A 16,354-nucleotide genomic window follows, 5' to 3' on the forward strand; every position below is an offset into this window, starting at 1 on the left:
AATTGGTCAGAAGTACGAGTAGTAACCTGGACTTGCGATTAATGTCTGAATTGGAGGCAGTCTTGTGGGACTGAGCCCTGCATCAGTGGAACTGCTGGATGGGCAGTTCTATTTTTAATTTTTTGAGGAACCTCCATACGGTTTTCCATAGTGGCTGTACAACAACACTCTTTTAAAAGAAATTTTTTTAATTGAAGAGTTAGTTTACAATATTGTGTCAATTTCTGGTGTACAGCATGATGTCTCAGTCATACATAATACAGACATACATTCATTTTCGTATTCTTTTTCATTATAGGCTACTACAAGATAGTGAATATAGCTCCCTGTGCTATACAGAAGAAACTTGTTGTTTCTCTATTTTGTATACAGTAGTTAATATCTGCAAATCTCGAACTCCACAACAACAAACTCTTGAGACGGTATCCCACTCTGTGTCTTATGTCCTTACTTCCCAGTCTCTCAGCGCCTCGTTGTAACCTGATTTCTGCTCCTCTTACCTTACTGAGTCTGTTTTCACTTCACCATTGTCGCTCATAACTTCCTAAATGTGAAAGATCAATTTTCTTCCTCTTTTCCCAGCAGCACTTGGGCCTGTTCACTCCCCAGACGTCACATTTTCTTCCTTTGCCTACAGCAGTGCCCCTCTCTCCCATCTCACTTACCATTTCTATTCCCTTCTTTTTCTTGTTGGCTTTTAATTCTACTGCCTATTCCCTAAGTTGACAGTTGGGGCTGGATAATGCTTGGTTGTGGGTCTGTCCTGTGCACTGAAGGACACGTAGCTCTTCTAGGTCCTTTGAAATCTCAGTGCCTCTGTACAGCTATCTGTCCTGTGAGAAGTGCATCTTCCTCTTTGTTGACGAACCCCTAGTCAACCTTCAAAACCCCACCTGAATGTCACTCACTCACCAAAATTGGCCTCACCTGCAGATGTTGAGGTTCTGCCCTCTGTATCACCATCACACTTACTCATTTGAGTCACCTGTTCATAGGTTTGTGTTCCAAATAAGACTTCTTGCTCCTGGGAGTGTAATCCTTTGTGTGTCCCAGGACCCGAACATGCAGCATCTCTATTCATTTCTGGGGGTTTGAAAGGAGCAGGTTCTTTGTTGCTGTCTATGTTTTTCTTGGTTTCCCCCCTGCCTCTCTTCACACACACATTCCCACTCCAGGCACAACTTCTTGCTTTTCACACACCACTGACCACATAAAGCTCACTTTTTCCTTGAAACCCACACTTTAAGAAAGTGTTAAACCACTTTTGCAAGTCTTGTGCTTGCTACTGATTTCACTTATGTTTTGTTGTCATTTAGAAGGACTGATCTTTATTTTATTTATTTTTTATTGATTTATAATCATTTTACAGTGTGTCAAATTCCAGTGTAGAGCACAATTTTTCAGTCATAAATGAACATATATATATTCTTTGTCACATTTTTTTCTCTGTGAGGTACCATAAGATCTTGTGTATATTTTCCTTTGCTATACAGTATAATCTTGTTTATCTAGTCTACAATTCTGAAATCCCGTCTATCCCTTCCCACCCTCTGCCCCCTTGGCAACCACAAGTTTGTATTCTATGTCTGTGAGTCTATTTCTGTTTTGTATTTATGCTTTGTTTGTTTTTAGATTCCACATATGAGCGATCTCATATGGTATTTTTCTTTCTCTTTCTGGCTTACTTCACTTAGAATGACATTCTCCAGGAGCATCCATGTTGCTGCAAATGGTGTTATGTTGTTGGTTTTTATGGCTGAGTAGTATTCCCTTGTATAAATAGAAGGACTGATCTTTAATCCTCACTTTGGTCCTTCATTGTAGAAACTTCTGTCTTTGACTAATTGTCCTTTGATCTTTTCTTAGCTTTACCAGTCGGTTTTTCTAATACTGCTGTGTTTATAGCCAAACTCATTATATTCAAATTGATACATTTTTTAAAAATATTCTGTTTTTACCAATGTAATCTTTCAATCCTAAATGCAGAAAGTAGGAAGCCCCCTTTTCATCGTCCTGACTTAATTAGGTCAATTTTGAGGAGCAGAAGAAGCAATAGTTTCTCTCTCGGCTCTAAACTGCTGGATAATCCTCCAATCAAATGTCTAATAACAGCTCTATACTTTGCTTATTCCTTCATCTACTAGCTTGGAATGAAAACACTGCTCACTTAATGGCCATAGTTGTGAGAATTAACTCTAGGGTTAGAAGAGGAGGAAAAGCACATATGCAGGTTAAAATGCTGAATTAAATGGACAGAGATAAGAAATTTTAAGTAAGATAGGCCAAATAAGCCCTTGAGAAACATCTTTCTATTTCCAGCAACTTTTAAAACTTTGATTAATGGTTCTGGAGTTCTGCCCTTCACCTATTAAGTAGAATAAACTTAGGTAAAAATATAAAACAATTTTTCTTTGCCCAGAAAAAAGCCTCCAAAGTCAGATGTTCATTTTAGCCATTTGGATGTCACATAACAAGTGGAAATTCCATGTGTTAATTTAGAAGCTACACATTTTGCTTTAATTAATCTGCCATTCTGCAGGTTTTCCTTTTGCCTTCGTAACATTCTAAGTAAGTGTGCTACCTCTGACTTACTCTGCAAATATTTCAGCTGTCAAAAAAAAAAAAATAATAGCGTACTACCTAGCTAAAATTGAATCAGTTTAAAATTCTCAGGAATTGAAATTGTGGTTGCATAAGCTAGTGGACTAATCAAACCACAGTTTCAGCTGATGTTTCTGCAATATTCTAATTACTGCAATCTGATTTTCCCGAGTAATTACAAAGGTCAAAACTGAAAGTCAGATTCGAAGAAGAAATTAAAAGTTAAGAATAAGAGACAAGGAAGACGTTTGTATCCCCAGCATATGTCATGACAGATTATTAAATTGACCTTGTAAAGTTAAAGTAAGATTTTACTGCAAATCACTTTGGAGTTGACTACAAGGTATGGAAATAGGTTCCACATCTTCTTGCAACAGCATGATTTCATTTAATTGTGTTATTTTTTTCAAGAAATGTGATTCATTATATACTAAACAAACAAAATTATATCTACACTTTTTTAGAAATTCAAGTATAGTTGATTTACAATGTGGTGTTAGTTTCAGGTGTACAGCAAAGTCCACATGTTTTGATTTGTATGCCTTTGTAAGGCTTTCATATGTGAAAAGCAGAAGTAAGAAAAAAAAAATCCTTTGTCAGACTACCTGATTTGGTGATTCCAAAAATATGGTCCTTAAATATATAGGACCAACCTCAGCATTAATGGACAAAGGGGCTACTACCTAGACTGATGACAGATTTTGGGAAAGGCCTCTCTATTTTCACAAAATATATTTCTAGTTGTATTCTGATGCGTAAGAGCCCATTAGTAAGCAACACAATTCTTCAATCTTTAGTAAAAAAAAAAAAAAAGCATTAAAATTCAGAAATTTTAGAATCTGTAAGATAAATATTTATCTTTTTTCCATTTTATTGTGAAAAATTGAAAATATACAGAAAAATTGGAAGCTATATTTCTCCAGCTAGATTCAACAATTGTCAACATTTTGCTATATTGATTTTATCCATATGTGTGTGTCTGAGACATTTCAAAGTTGTAGACATCACGACACTTCAACCCTAAGTACTTCAGCATAAATCTCCTAAAACCCTAGCAATCTCCTGCATAACGGCAATACCGCTTTACACTTAAGGAAATTAATAGTCATTTCCTAATATACATATTTAAATTTCTCCATATTCCCCCGAAAGCTAATGGAATATACCACCATAACATGTCACTTTGGCATAAGATGTTATGTGTTAATTGAGAAGGCAATTGAGAAGATGAAGATACAAGAAAAGCTCTCTGCCCTCCTCCTATTTGCCTAAAAGCAAGACATAGTTATAAAGATGACCCCCTTCCCTCCCTACCAAGAAGGACCGAGGTTAATCCCCAGAGACAACTGTACACCCGGATCAACACACAGGGTCCTGTCACTTCTCTACAAATGTCCTGTTTTTGTCCTGTTACTTCTCTACAAATTTATTATTCTTTTGTAAGATGCCATATAAACCCAAGTTCTAACCACGCCTTTGACTTACTCATTACTGGGAGCTTCCGTGTGTATATACAATGTGCATGTTAATAAACTTGTTTGTTTTCCACTTTTTGCCAGACTAACTTACAGGGCTCCATCCAGGGAACCTAAAACAGGTAAAGGGAAAACAGACCTTTTTCCTCTACAACCCCAAAAGTATCGATAGCTTTTTTTTTTTCTTGGTACTGGGCTCCACAAAGCTCCACACGTTACTTTTGATTATGTCTTTCTAGTCTCTTAACTATAGATCTCTCCCCCCATCTTTTTGGTGTTGTTGGGTTTTTTTTCCCCCATAATATTGGTATTTTGAAGACAGCAGGCCAGATGCCTTAGACAATGTCTCTGGATTTGTCTAGTTATTTCTTCACAGTATCGTCTAACTTATTTCTCCATTTTTTTTAATTTCATATAAACTGGAAGTTAGGTTTACCTAGAGACTTGAGCAGTTTCAGGGCAAACATGTTTTGGCAAGAAGCCTTCCTGGTTGATACTATGCACGTTATATTACAGGACTAGGAGGCCCATAAAAACATCTATTTACACTGACATATGAATGATTCCTACCAGATCCTTTTCTGAACCCAGAGTTTTATTAAGAGGCAGTGAAAGCATTTAGACCTCAAGATTCTTAGAACAATAAAGCTTCTTCACGTGCAGAGGAAGTGAATCAGGTTAGTGTAAGCAAGAAGATTCAGCACTGAGTAAGGTCAAGGAGATCATCTGCCCTGAAACTTAATGTCCCTAAAGGGTACGTGACCATAGATTTAAAGGAACTGCCATTTTTTGATAAAGCTGGCCTAATACAGGGACAAGCATGGTGCAACTCTGGACTGGGGGCTGAGAACTGAGTCCTACCTAGTCCCTCCTCTGTCACCAAATGACTGTGTGACACTGGGAGATATTAACCTCTCTGGGCTTTTATTGACTCACACTGTTCCAGCTGATCAAAATGAGGTCACTTAGTAAATATCACGTAAGCACCGATGTGATTGAGTGTCAGTGTTCACTTCTTGTGGAGACAAGAAAAACACTTTGATTTTACTTCTCACGTTCCTTATGGGGCAAGCAGGGAAGTTTCAGTCATTCCCAAGTCAAAGCAGTCTTCCTTTTCTAATCACTCGGGCAATCATGGTTAAGAGGGCAACAGATTAACAGTGTGAATAGGGCACCTCTGTCTGTGGTGTGGTGGGTTCCTTCCTGCCCATCAGGGAAGCTATGGACACTGGACTATCCATGGGAAAACATACAGACTAACGCGGTGGGACTGCAGCCCCTTCTGAACCATATGCAGTCTTATGTGTTTGAGGGAAACTGGTTGTAGTCAATTTTCCAATTGCTAACGTTGGGAATAGGCTGGATAGTTGAGTGGGAGAATCTGAGGTCAGGGCCCTACTGACTGTCCCTCTAACTTAGGAGAGCCCTGGAAACGTGCCCTGACAGCTCCACCTGCAGGACAGAAGAGACTGGGTCCAAGGAGGCTCCTGCCTCACACTATGGAGTCCTGAGCACAGGAAGCAGCAAAGCTCTGCTCTCCCTCTCACGCCATCCCTCCCACCCACAGACGTCCTGGAGAGAAACTCCAGCCTGTCTGTGCAAGGAAGACAGGGAGGAGGTGGGGAGAAGAGCTGACTTATCGCCAAGGCTTCTGAGTACAAGTCAGGAATTGGCCAGTGGTGGGACATGGAGTCAGAGGTGTAAGGATACAAAAAACAGGACTAGAGATGTGACTGAAAGCAGTGGAGAGTCAGAGTTCCAGGCACCTGGGAGGCTGGAGGGGCATCAGGACCAAAAACAGCACAGGTGCTTCTGTGTCTTGGCCTCCTTTTCTGAGTCTCTGGTCATGTAACACCATCTTGTGCATCTTCGGTGAGGCAAACAAATAGACTTATTTCTTGTGCCTGGCTTTTTTTTTTTTTTTTTTGAATTAGCTAGGGATTTAGGAAAGTCCTGTATTAAGTTTATTTTGCCTTATTTCTTGGGTGAATAATCAGGCCTTACCTTTTAATTGCTGGACAGGGGTGGGGCGGGGAGATGGGACAGGGATGGAGCTGGGAGGCTGGCCCAGTTCATCAAAAAGGAGAGAAGCAATTAAGCTGACAAGTATTTAAAGAGAGCCCAAGCCTCTGAAACTCAGGCTCTGGAATCCAAGTTTTCTGGCCTTTAGGGCATTATGTAAAACCCACATGGTTAGTTAGGTGTTTGCCTGATGGACGTGGGAGGGTTGGATTAGAACATAGGAAAAGCTCTGTAGGTTGTTCTCGACTATAATTTACTTAATTGTTTCTGGCCTGGTAAGTGTAGCCTGAGGCTTAATATTGATGTCAGTGATTCAACAAAAACAAAAACCAATAAGGCCTTTATCGACTTGTGGTTTAATGGCTTTAAATAAATTAACTTCTTTTAGATCAATTCAGCACCCTGATGATATTTGCAATCTATTAACTTTTTTAATACTTCTCCCCTAAAGTACCACTTTAATATACAACTTTGTGGAGAAATCACTTTCTATCCGTCAAGCAAAGATATGCTTTTCTGTACGTAGAGAGCTTCAAAAGGCACAGATATGCCCATAAAAAAGCATCTACAAGAAAAAGCAGAATATTGGTGCAAGCTACAGGATACATATATGAGTCAGTCATCAGTTCAGCACCAGATTAGCTGTGTGATTGATGTGGACTGAATTGCATTCCTCCCCTAGTTCATGTTGAAGCCCCAGATCCCACTGTGACTATTTGGAGAGAGAGCTTTTAGGAAGTAATTAAGATTAAGGAGGTCATAAGGGTAGGGTCCTAACCCAATAGGATTGGTGGCTGTATTATAAGAAAAGGAAGAGCAAGAGAGACAGACAGAGGAAGAGAAAGATCTCCAAGCACAAGGGCCAAGGAAAGGCCATGTGAGCACACAGCAAAGTGACAGCCATCTGCAAGCCAGGAAGAGCGTGCTTACAAGGAACCCAATGTGCTGGCACCTTGACCTTGGACTTCCCAGCCTCCCAACTGTGAGACAAGAAATTTCTGTGGTGCAAGTGCCCCACTGCACCCCCTCAGTGTCTATGGGTCTTTGTTATGGCAGCCCAAGCCGACTAAGACAGTATCCTTAAGCAAGTTGCTTATAGCATCTCTGGGGCTCAGTTTCCTGATACATAAAATTTGTGGATCAGGCTAAATTAACCCCATGTTCTCTTCCATATCTAGCATTACTATGATTCTAACTGAAATTGGCTACAGAAGAGCATCAAAAGTTTTAAAAATTTTTAAACAAATTCTGAATTTCCAATTTTCACAAAAGTTATAAGATGGTACAGAGAAGTCCCATATATTTTTTACCCAGATTCCCCAATTTTTAATATTTTTCCTCCTTTATATTTTCATATTCTCTCTCTGTGTGTACTTGCACACATATGATTATTTTATATTATTTTTAAGAAGTTTTTTTTTTTTTTTAGTTGTTGTTTTGTTGGGGAGGTAATTAGGTTTGTTTATTTATTTTAATGGAGGTACTGAGGATTGAACCCAGGACCTCATGCATGATAAGTATGTGCTCCACCATTGAGCTATACCCTCCCCCTGATTATTTTATTTTTCTGAACCATTTGACAGTAAATTGCAGATATGATCTCTCTTTATCCCTGAATACCTCAGTATGTATTTCCTAAAGACAAGGATATTTTCTCCCCTAACTACAGTTGCCAACTGTAGGGAATTTAACACTGATATGACACTTGTATGTAATATATAGTCCATGTTCCAATTTCTCTAACTGTCCCAATGATATCCCTTAAAGCCTTTCCCCTCCCGAATAGAAACCAGTCCAGGAGCACACATCACATTTAGTTGTCATGTCTCTGTAGCCTCCTTCCATCTGGAACAGTCTCCAGCTCTTCTTTGCTTTTATGACCTGAACAGTTTTGAAGAATACAGGCCAGTCATTTACTAGAATACCTTTATTTTTGGATTTATTTAAGGTTGCCTCATGATTAGATTCAGGTTATACATCCTTGTCTGGACCACTTTATAAGTGATAAGTTGTGTCTTTTTGAAGGAATCATATTACAAGGCGCATGATGTCTCAGTGTCCTTCACTGGTAATGTTAACCTTGATGGCCAGATCCAGGCATTGTCCAGTTTCCCCACTGTATAGTTTCTGTTTCCCGCCTTGTTACTATTAAGCAATCTGTGGAGAGATACTGTTAGGCCATGCAATGATCCTGCTCCTCTTATAACTTTCCCCTCAGACTTAGCGTCCATTGTTGATTCTTGACCCAACCCAGTCTTTACTACAATGCTCAGAAAATGGTGATTTCCAATGACACCACCGTTGATCAGTTGATACAAGTTACTCACCTGTAAGCCAAAACCCTCAATCTCGTTCTTCTCCCATTATTGTACTCATGGATTTTTATTTTATTCAAGGGGTAAATAATCTATTACTCTCTTTATTTATTTAGATGTTCATATTGTACCAGATTTGGCCTGTAAGAGCCCCTTCAAACTGACTCCTTTGTTCTTTTGATAGACTCCCATCTTTTTAATACTTTTAAGAAAAATTAACACCAGAGGCAAATAAAGTAAGTGCTACTTTTTTGGACTGTGGGGTCTCAGGAGCAAAGTTAAGGACAGATGATCAATTGACAGCTGTTCAGAAATGTATTACATAGTATAACCATATACAGCATATTCTCTTTAGTTTTGTTATTCTTAGATCTTCTGGTTAGTTCTCATAATTAGTCTTCATGATTTTCATAGGTAATTAGACTCGAGTTGGCCAGAATCCTTGGATTAATTTGGAAGACAGGACAATAGCCAAAGCTTCTTTTCAACATGGAGTCCTTCTTCAACATCCTTTTACTGATTTGAATGCCAATTTCATCATCATCTGTTCCTTGTTATTGTGATGTGTGTGCATAGATTTTTCACTTCACTTTAGCCCTTGGCACTTGGACTCTGTGGAAGTTCTGATGGTTCTTCTTGCTCTGCAATCTTGCTGAGCAAAGCCACATTTTCTCCCAAACTCAGTAATAATTTTCATTCCTGCTATCGACACTAAAGCACTAAGCTAGAGGTTTCCAAACATTCTCTGTTCATAATGCTCTTAGTGCCTCAGTAAATTTTTCCAATGTCCCCAGGCCAAAAGAAATACCAAACAGTTCCTTCTATGAAGTACTCAGGCCCAAACAACTTATTAAGTATTTATGTCCATCGACTTTGTAACTGTTTGGAAAAAATTATACACATAAATCAAAAGAAAAGTTATATTTTTATTTCATTCTTAAACAACTATCTTACCGATAATGTACGTACCAATGGGATGTGTGTACCTGGTGAGTACTACACAATTTCTCCAACCATAGAAGCAGATCAGACATCGATACTCTCATTTCCTGTTACCCATTTATTTTTCTGGGCACTTGCTTTTTATCAAAACTGCAGAAAACCTAACTGCAAAGAGATGACGTCACTGAAAGAAGTGTAGGGCGATCTATTGCTGAAACTATGAACTAGCTAGCAGTTTGTGCAGTGTTCCACTGATGTCCAGTATCACTGTGTTTCCCTCAAAACTTCAAATATTCTGCAGCCCCCTGTGAATGCACTGCCGTGTCCCAGGGTGCTTTGCTGCACAGTATGGGAACTGTGACACTATGTCCTGGAAAATTTCAGACGCCTTTGTAAAACAGCAACGACAAATGCTGAATTGATGTTAAAAATCTTTTTAGTGGTGAAACGTAGAGTTCATTACGTAGCCCCACGCTGTGGCTCTTTTCTGTTATTTATAAGTTAGGTGGTCACATCATTCATTTTCCATTCATTCTGGGATACTTTTAAGAGTGAAAGGGATGTACTATGACAGGATTCTGGGACAACAGATGGAAACAAGGACAGTTCTGGGCAAACTAGGCTGTGTGGCCACCCAGTTAATCCAAGCCATACATCACAGCACTTACATTCTAAAATACACATTTAGTCAAAGAATGGTCACTACTAGATTGTAGTTCTGTTATCTTAGCTACATTAATGACACACAAGAAAGCTAAAAGCCCTCTTTCCTCACCTCTTTCGTTTTGTTTGACCCGCACAAGACAGCTGCTCCAAATTTCTCCTCCTTCCACTCCAAGCCCCACTACGCCTACACAGAACTCTGTTCATCTCCAAGCTTTCCTCTTCTTAACCAATGACTTCTTTTAAATCTCAAACTCTTCTGTTTGGATTTGACACAACAAAGGAGCTCAGAAAGAGACTCTCCACCTTACAGACTACAAAAGCTTCCCATGTTCATGTTTCCTCTTTTTCTTTCATAGTAGAATGCATGCATCCATCCATCCCTCAAGACTGGCTGTGAAACTTCCACTTAAACAGAAAAGGGGCAGTGAGATAATCCTCCCTGCCGTCAGAGAATTACAATTTAATGGGAGAGAAGAAAAAAAAAGGATGTTGGGGCATTACAGAGTCTGTGCTTAGCGCTCAGCGGGCGCTTCAGAAGCACTTGTCAGCTAGTGTAGGAAGTAGTATTGACGTTGGATGATGGTTCTGGTGGAGCTCGCCAGGCTTTTACGGTGTGCCTGGCTGGCTCCGTGCAAAGCGGTGGTAGGTTAAGGGAGCATTTCCAGGCCCAAGATCACAAGGAGGCTGCAATCCTACTTTCACGCCCTTGTCCACTCCTTGTCCATCCCAATCGTGACAACAGATGCAGTCGCAGCGGGAACGGCCTACTTTGGGCAGGGGGCTCGCGGGGAGCAGCCGTGAGACGACGGAACCCGCGTCCGGACAGGCGTGGGGACCGCGAGGTCCCAATTGGGGGGTGCAGGCCCCGCCCCGCCGCGACGCTGCTTTTGACCCCGCTGCCGGCGCCCACGCCAAACCCACCACCCCGAATCCCGCAGCTGGGACACCGGCTCGTTCACTATGCCTGTTGTTGATGATTAAACTAGAGGTTCGGATTATTTGGGGGGAGAAGTAAGTAATGTATACAGTGCACTTAATCGTGGCTTGTAAAAAGGCAGAAGAATTCTGATCTATATAACCATTTAATACGACAAAGAAAAAAACTGTGATTGTTGGGGAAGAGAGAGAGAAGGGGCGGAAGGGACGAGTTCAGTGATAGTTTACAATTAAGGAAACGAAAAGGGCGCCGAAATAGCTCAGTTGGGAGAGCGTTAGACTGAAGATCTAAAGGTCCCTGGTTCGATCCCGGGTTTCGGCACAGCGTTTTCTTCTTTTTAATTCGGAGGGATTGGAATTTCGTAGGATTCCCCTGCGCCTGGCTCACTAACCCCAGACTAGGTAAAAACTGGGACTTGAGGGGCGAGTGAGAAGTGGAGAAAGCTGTTCTCAGGCGCCCCTAGGAAGGAGGCCGCTCGGCACAGCCGCTTCCGGGCGCCCCCGGGCCTGGCGTCGGAGGCGCTGCTGCGCTTGCGCAGTGCGGAGCACGGGGAGAAACCCCGCTGCGCCCAGACCCGGCCCAGCGTTGGTCCCAGCTCCCCGGCGCGCCTTCGGAGGGCGAGAGGGGCCGCGCAGGTCGCTTTGGGAAGGGAGTCGATCTGTGCGGGGCGGGGCGAGAAAGACAACTTCCTCCCAAGTTTCATTCCCAGAGCATCCCAGTTTGAAAAGCAAACCCCAGCTTTTTAATCAGATAGTCCGATCTGGCCTTGCCCAGGAAGGGAACCGGGCACTAGGTACCGTCAGGAGCGCCCGAGGCACTCTGGGGCGGCACAGCCACGGTGATTGCCCAGTGAGTAAAGGCGTGTCAGCTTTACCGTCCTGTAAGATTAATCAGTCTTGCATCTAAACAACCTTATTTAGAGTCTAGATCAGTGGTTCACAAAGCATGGTCCCGGGACCAGCAGCCTTGGCTTCCCCAGGGAATAGTTAGAAATGCAGATTCTCGGCGCCTCCTCAGACCTGCTGAAGGAGAATCTCTCGGGTGGGCCCAGCCCTAGGTGTTTTTAACAAGCCTTCCAGGGGATTCTGAAGCAGCTAAAGTTTGAGAGCCACTTATCTAGACATTCCTTTGTATTTCTAAAAGAACTATTTCCTTAGACTGTTTTTGCGAACAAGCTTTTTCCTTTTGCTGTCTTTTTGTTCTGCGAAATAAAATTTTGACACGTGCTCAGAATTAAATTTCCTGAGAATTTTAGCTTTCCTGATGAGTGTGTGTATTGGTGGTGGGATATGTAGGGGCATGGTCTCTCCTAGTTATCTGTGACCCATCCCGCCCCCAAGGCTAATCTAGGAGCCACGGAGTAAAGAGAACAGAACCCAGGGTCCTAGTTATATATCGTTCGGCTCCTGGGAGCTGAAGAAGAGGTAGAAATTGCAAGGTCGTAGATTTGAATTAAAAGAGGAAGAAATTGCAATCCATTGAAGCCACTAGCAAAGGGAAGATGAAGTTTAGTGGGGTGATGAGTTGCTGGTCAGCAGATAAAAGACAGTCACTTGTGACATTTATACATTAAGTCTTGCATATATTCTGGGTTTTGTTTTGTTTTGGGTTGTGTGTGTGTGTGTGTGTGTGTGTGTGTGTGTGTGTGTGTGTGTGTGTGTGTGTGTGTGTGAAAGGGAAGGCAACTCACAGTTATAAAGTCCTGTACATTCACGATATTAATTCAGTCATCATTTCAGCATCAATTATGTGCCTCCCTCTCTGTGCCAGGCATTGCTTGATCTTTATAACTACCCTATGGAGTTACCTATTGTTATCTTCATTTTACACACAAGGGTCCTTGTGGGAGTGCAAGGATTAAACATAATATATGTCAGGCACCTAACTTCTGCCCTTTCCTAAATGTTACTAAAAGTGAATAGTTTTCGGAATATTTGTGTGCATAAAAATGAGGATTGTTGTAGGAAGGAACTAAAAGCCTCTGCTGGTTAATCAGAAAAGGCTCCATGGGGACGTAGGTCTTGACTGAGCCCGCGGAGGAAGATTTCTCCGCTAGGGAAAGACCAAACTGGAGTGCAACCAGCCATCCACGTGTTTAAATGGGAGGGGAATGGTGTGGGTGCTGGAAGTGAGTGTGACTGTTCCTTTCAGGCCTGATTACTCAGTGGCAGACGTAAGAAGGCTGTGTTTTTGCTACAGGAATAGAGAATTTGGTGTGGGGGGAGGCTAGAGGTACACACCTGGTTAGAACTCTGAAGAGGTATTAAAAAACAAATTTTAACTGCGTAAATTTTAAAGATCTTACTGACTTTATTCAACGATTCTGTAATCGGGCAGCAACCCAACTGGGAAATACGAAGGGGCTTCCTGAGGAGCTGCCGGAAAGACTCAGAGGCCAGAGAAGGCAGGACCAGGAAGGTGTTCCAGCACGGAACTGCTTGTTTCCAGGGAGGCCGTCTTCCTTTGCGGGGCAGCAGTGGTCCATCAGTCGGACTCCCTCTGTTGAAGGGGAAGAAATATCCCCCTCTACTCATGTGATCTTGTGGCTGGACTAATAATAAAATTGGCACAAGACAGATTCATAGTAGAAAAAGAAAAACACGTTTTAATACATGCTTGTGGAGGGGCCTGAGAAGTGGACAAAGCGGACAGCTTTTATACTTTTTAGACAAAGAAACAATGAATTTGTGAGGACAAAGAAACTGAGGCTTTGGGTACTTAATTAGGGATGAATCTAAACAGAGTTCGGGCTTCGGGTCTTAAATTAAAGAAGTAACAAGCTTTGTTTATAAAGGCTTCTTGGTCGAATTTCCTATCTGATGATAGGTGTGTCCTGCTACCTCCAGATGCAGGGTGTGCACCTTTCACACGGGAGATTTTCCCCAGCTTTCAGGGAGATAGAAAGGATGGTCAGAGTTCCTCTTGCACTGGCCATGTCTTAAGTAACTTCAGTTCAAAATAATCAATATGCCATTGAGGCATGTTTTGGGGTGGCCCTATTCTGGGTCCCAGCACCTCACCACTGCTGACCAGGTAACTTCGGACTGATTGGAAGAGTCCATTTGTAGGAAAGGCCAAAACCGCAGTTAGGTCAGGTGTCAAGTCTCGGTTAGGTGACATTGGGCTTAGCACAAGTAACTCCATTGTGGGCCTGACATCTCTTTTTTAACAAGGGGAAGATGAAGGGGATAGTTTGGGCAGACCTCCACTGGATGTGTGTTCCTAAAGGTTTTTGCTGACTTTGTGGGAGGGAGGAATGATTAGGAAGAAGGTAGGCAGCACTTTAAAAAATTAAATATATATTTTACTTAAAAATAATTACATATATACACATAAATTTTTTACCTTAAGAAATAAAATCTAAAGATGTAATCTGATCATTGTATTGTCTTTCACTGACATGTGACATGCTCTGATAGACATCCAATGCTGTCACTTTGGGGAGTGAAGGCTGAGAAAGACTGAACGTGCGTTGTTTCCTAGGAGCCCACTCCACCCCCCCAACCCCCCACCCCCGCCCCGACTCCAGAGCAATCCTTACTTGAGAAAAGAAATGCTTTCAATGGAAAGAACACTATCAACGTCAAACATTTATAAGAGTTAATGTTCAGCCCAGCTCTCTCTTGTCAGCAGAAACGGGAATATCTCCTCTAGCTTCAAGCCATTTATCCCGCGTGGGAGGGGGAAGGCATCTTCTCACGTTTTTTTGGTGAGATTTTGGAAAGAAACCTAGGACATCTTGCTCCTCTGACAAATTTCTAAGGTGACGTGCAAGCATATTGCTCAATGACTGTTTACCTCTTAATTATTTTGGATACTATATTCATTTTAGGTCAGAACTAGGATATAATGATGCTTTTATAATTGTTATATACAATAAAACTATATGAGCACTTAATTATTCACTGGGGCCTTTTGTGTAATCAGTATGTACATGCATTAATGCCTGTTTTATTAGTCTTGGGTCATATTTCTACTCATTTAAATGTATAGTGGTTGACAGTTGTTTAGTTTCATGTTATATTATTTGTCCCATCTCTGATTTATCTGATGTTGAAATCTGATGTTGGTCAGAAATATGACTGTTTGGATTCGCTGCCAATTCCAGGAATATACAGATCCCACACCACCCTCCTTAATAGGTGATATCAGAATGGACTATGTTTACGCATAGCTCACTCATCTAACTGGAAATCTTGGAAGATTGTTTGCAGTCCCTAGCTTTTGGAAGTGTAATGTTTGGAAGAGAGAACGAAGCAGGACAGTTTGATCAGGGCACAGGGTTCTATATAACAGATACTCAGCAGGAGGTGGAGGAGAAGGCTGAGACCACGGTGGGTGCCACTGCTCTGTGCACCCATGTGGCATGGAGAGTGGCCCAGAGCACAGCCCCGGGAAGCAGGCTGCCTGGGCCCGGGCTCTGACTCCACCTATTGGCTGTGTAATGTTCGTAAGTTACAGAACACTTCTCAGCTTCAGCTTCCCTTTCTGTAAAATAGAGGAAAAAAATACTTATGTTATAGGGTTCTTGTGAGAGTTAAATAAGATGATCCATGAAAGTACAATAGAATCTTACTCAGCCATAAAAAATAAAATAATACCATTTGCAGCAACATGGATGGACCTGGAGATCATCATTCTAAGTGAAGTAAGCCAGAAAGAGAAAGAAAAATACTATGCGATATCATTTATATCTGGAATCTTAAAAAAAAAAAAAGACAGAAACGAACTTGTTTACAAAACAGAACAGGCTCACAGACATAGAAAACAAACTTATGGTTACCAGAGGGGAAAGGGGGTGGGAAGGGATAACTTGGGAGTTCCAGATTTGCAGATACTAATTACTATATATACAATAGATAAATAAAACGACAAGTTTCTACTGTATAGCACAGGGAGCTATGTTCAATATCTTGAAATACGTTTCAATATATAATGAAAAGGAATATGTGTATGTGTATGATGACTGAAACATCACACTGTACATCAGAAATTGATGCATCATTGTAAACTGACTATACTTCAGTTAGAGAGAGAAAGAAAGAAAGAAAGAAAGAAAGAAAGAAAGAAAGAAAGAAAGAAAGAAAGGGCAAGCGAGCTCAGCCTGTGGCTCCAGGCAACCACTCAGGTAGCCCCTACAGCTTCCTGCTCCACTCTCTTCCTTCAGGAATCAGTTTAAGCATCAGCCCCTCCTGGTTTCCCAGGAAAGCTTAGGTGTAGTTTTTGCTCTGTACTTCCCACACCGTAACCATATATCCATCTGGATGATGTTTCCTGACTGGCTGCTATTATCTCCTTAAGATCTCTATCCAGGTACATAGCAGAGAGCAAACAGTAAGTGCTCAGTGCATATTTATCCAATGGATAACGGTACATCTCCCTCCTTTTCATCCTCC

At 41.5% G+C, this 16,354-nt stretch overlaps 1 protein-coding gene and 1 non-coding gene across 6 annotated transcripts in view; both read left to right on the forward strand.

Moving 5' to 3' along the window:
- LOC102519441 (dTDP-D-glucose 4,6-dehydratase) overlaps window positions 1-16,354 on the forward strand; it is an 89,175-nt gene that overhangs the window by 22,732 nt on the left and 50,089 nt on the right. The window lies entirely within an intron of this gene.
- Window positions 11,207-11,279, forward strand: TRNAF-GAA. The gene has a single exon. It is a non-coding gene; the product is annotated as a tRNA-Phe (tRNA).

This window comes from Camelus ferus, chromosome 14 (genome assembly GCF_009834535.1).
Source record: "Camelus ferus isolate YT-003-E chromosome 14, BCGSAC_Cfer_1.0, whole genome shotgun sequence".
NCBI classification, from domain to species: Eukaryota; Metazoa; Chordata; class Mammalia; order Artiodactyla; family Camelidae; genus Camelus; species Camelus ferus.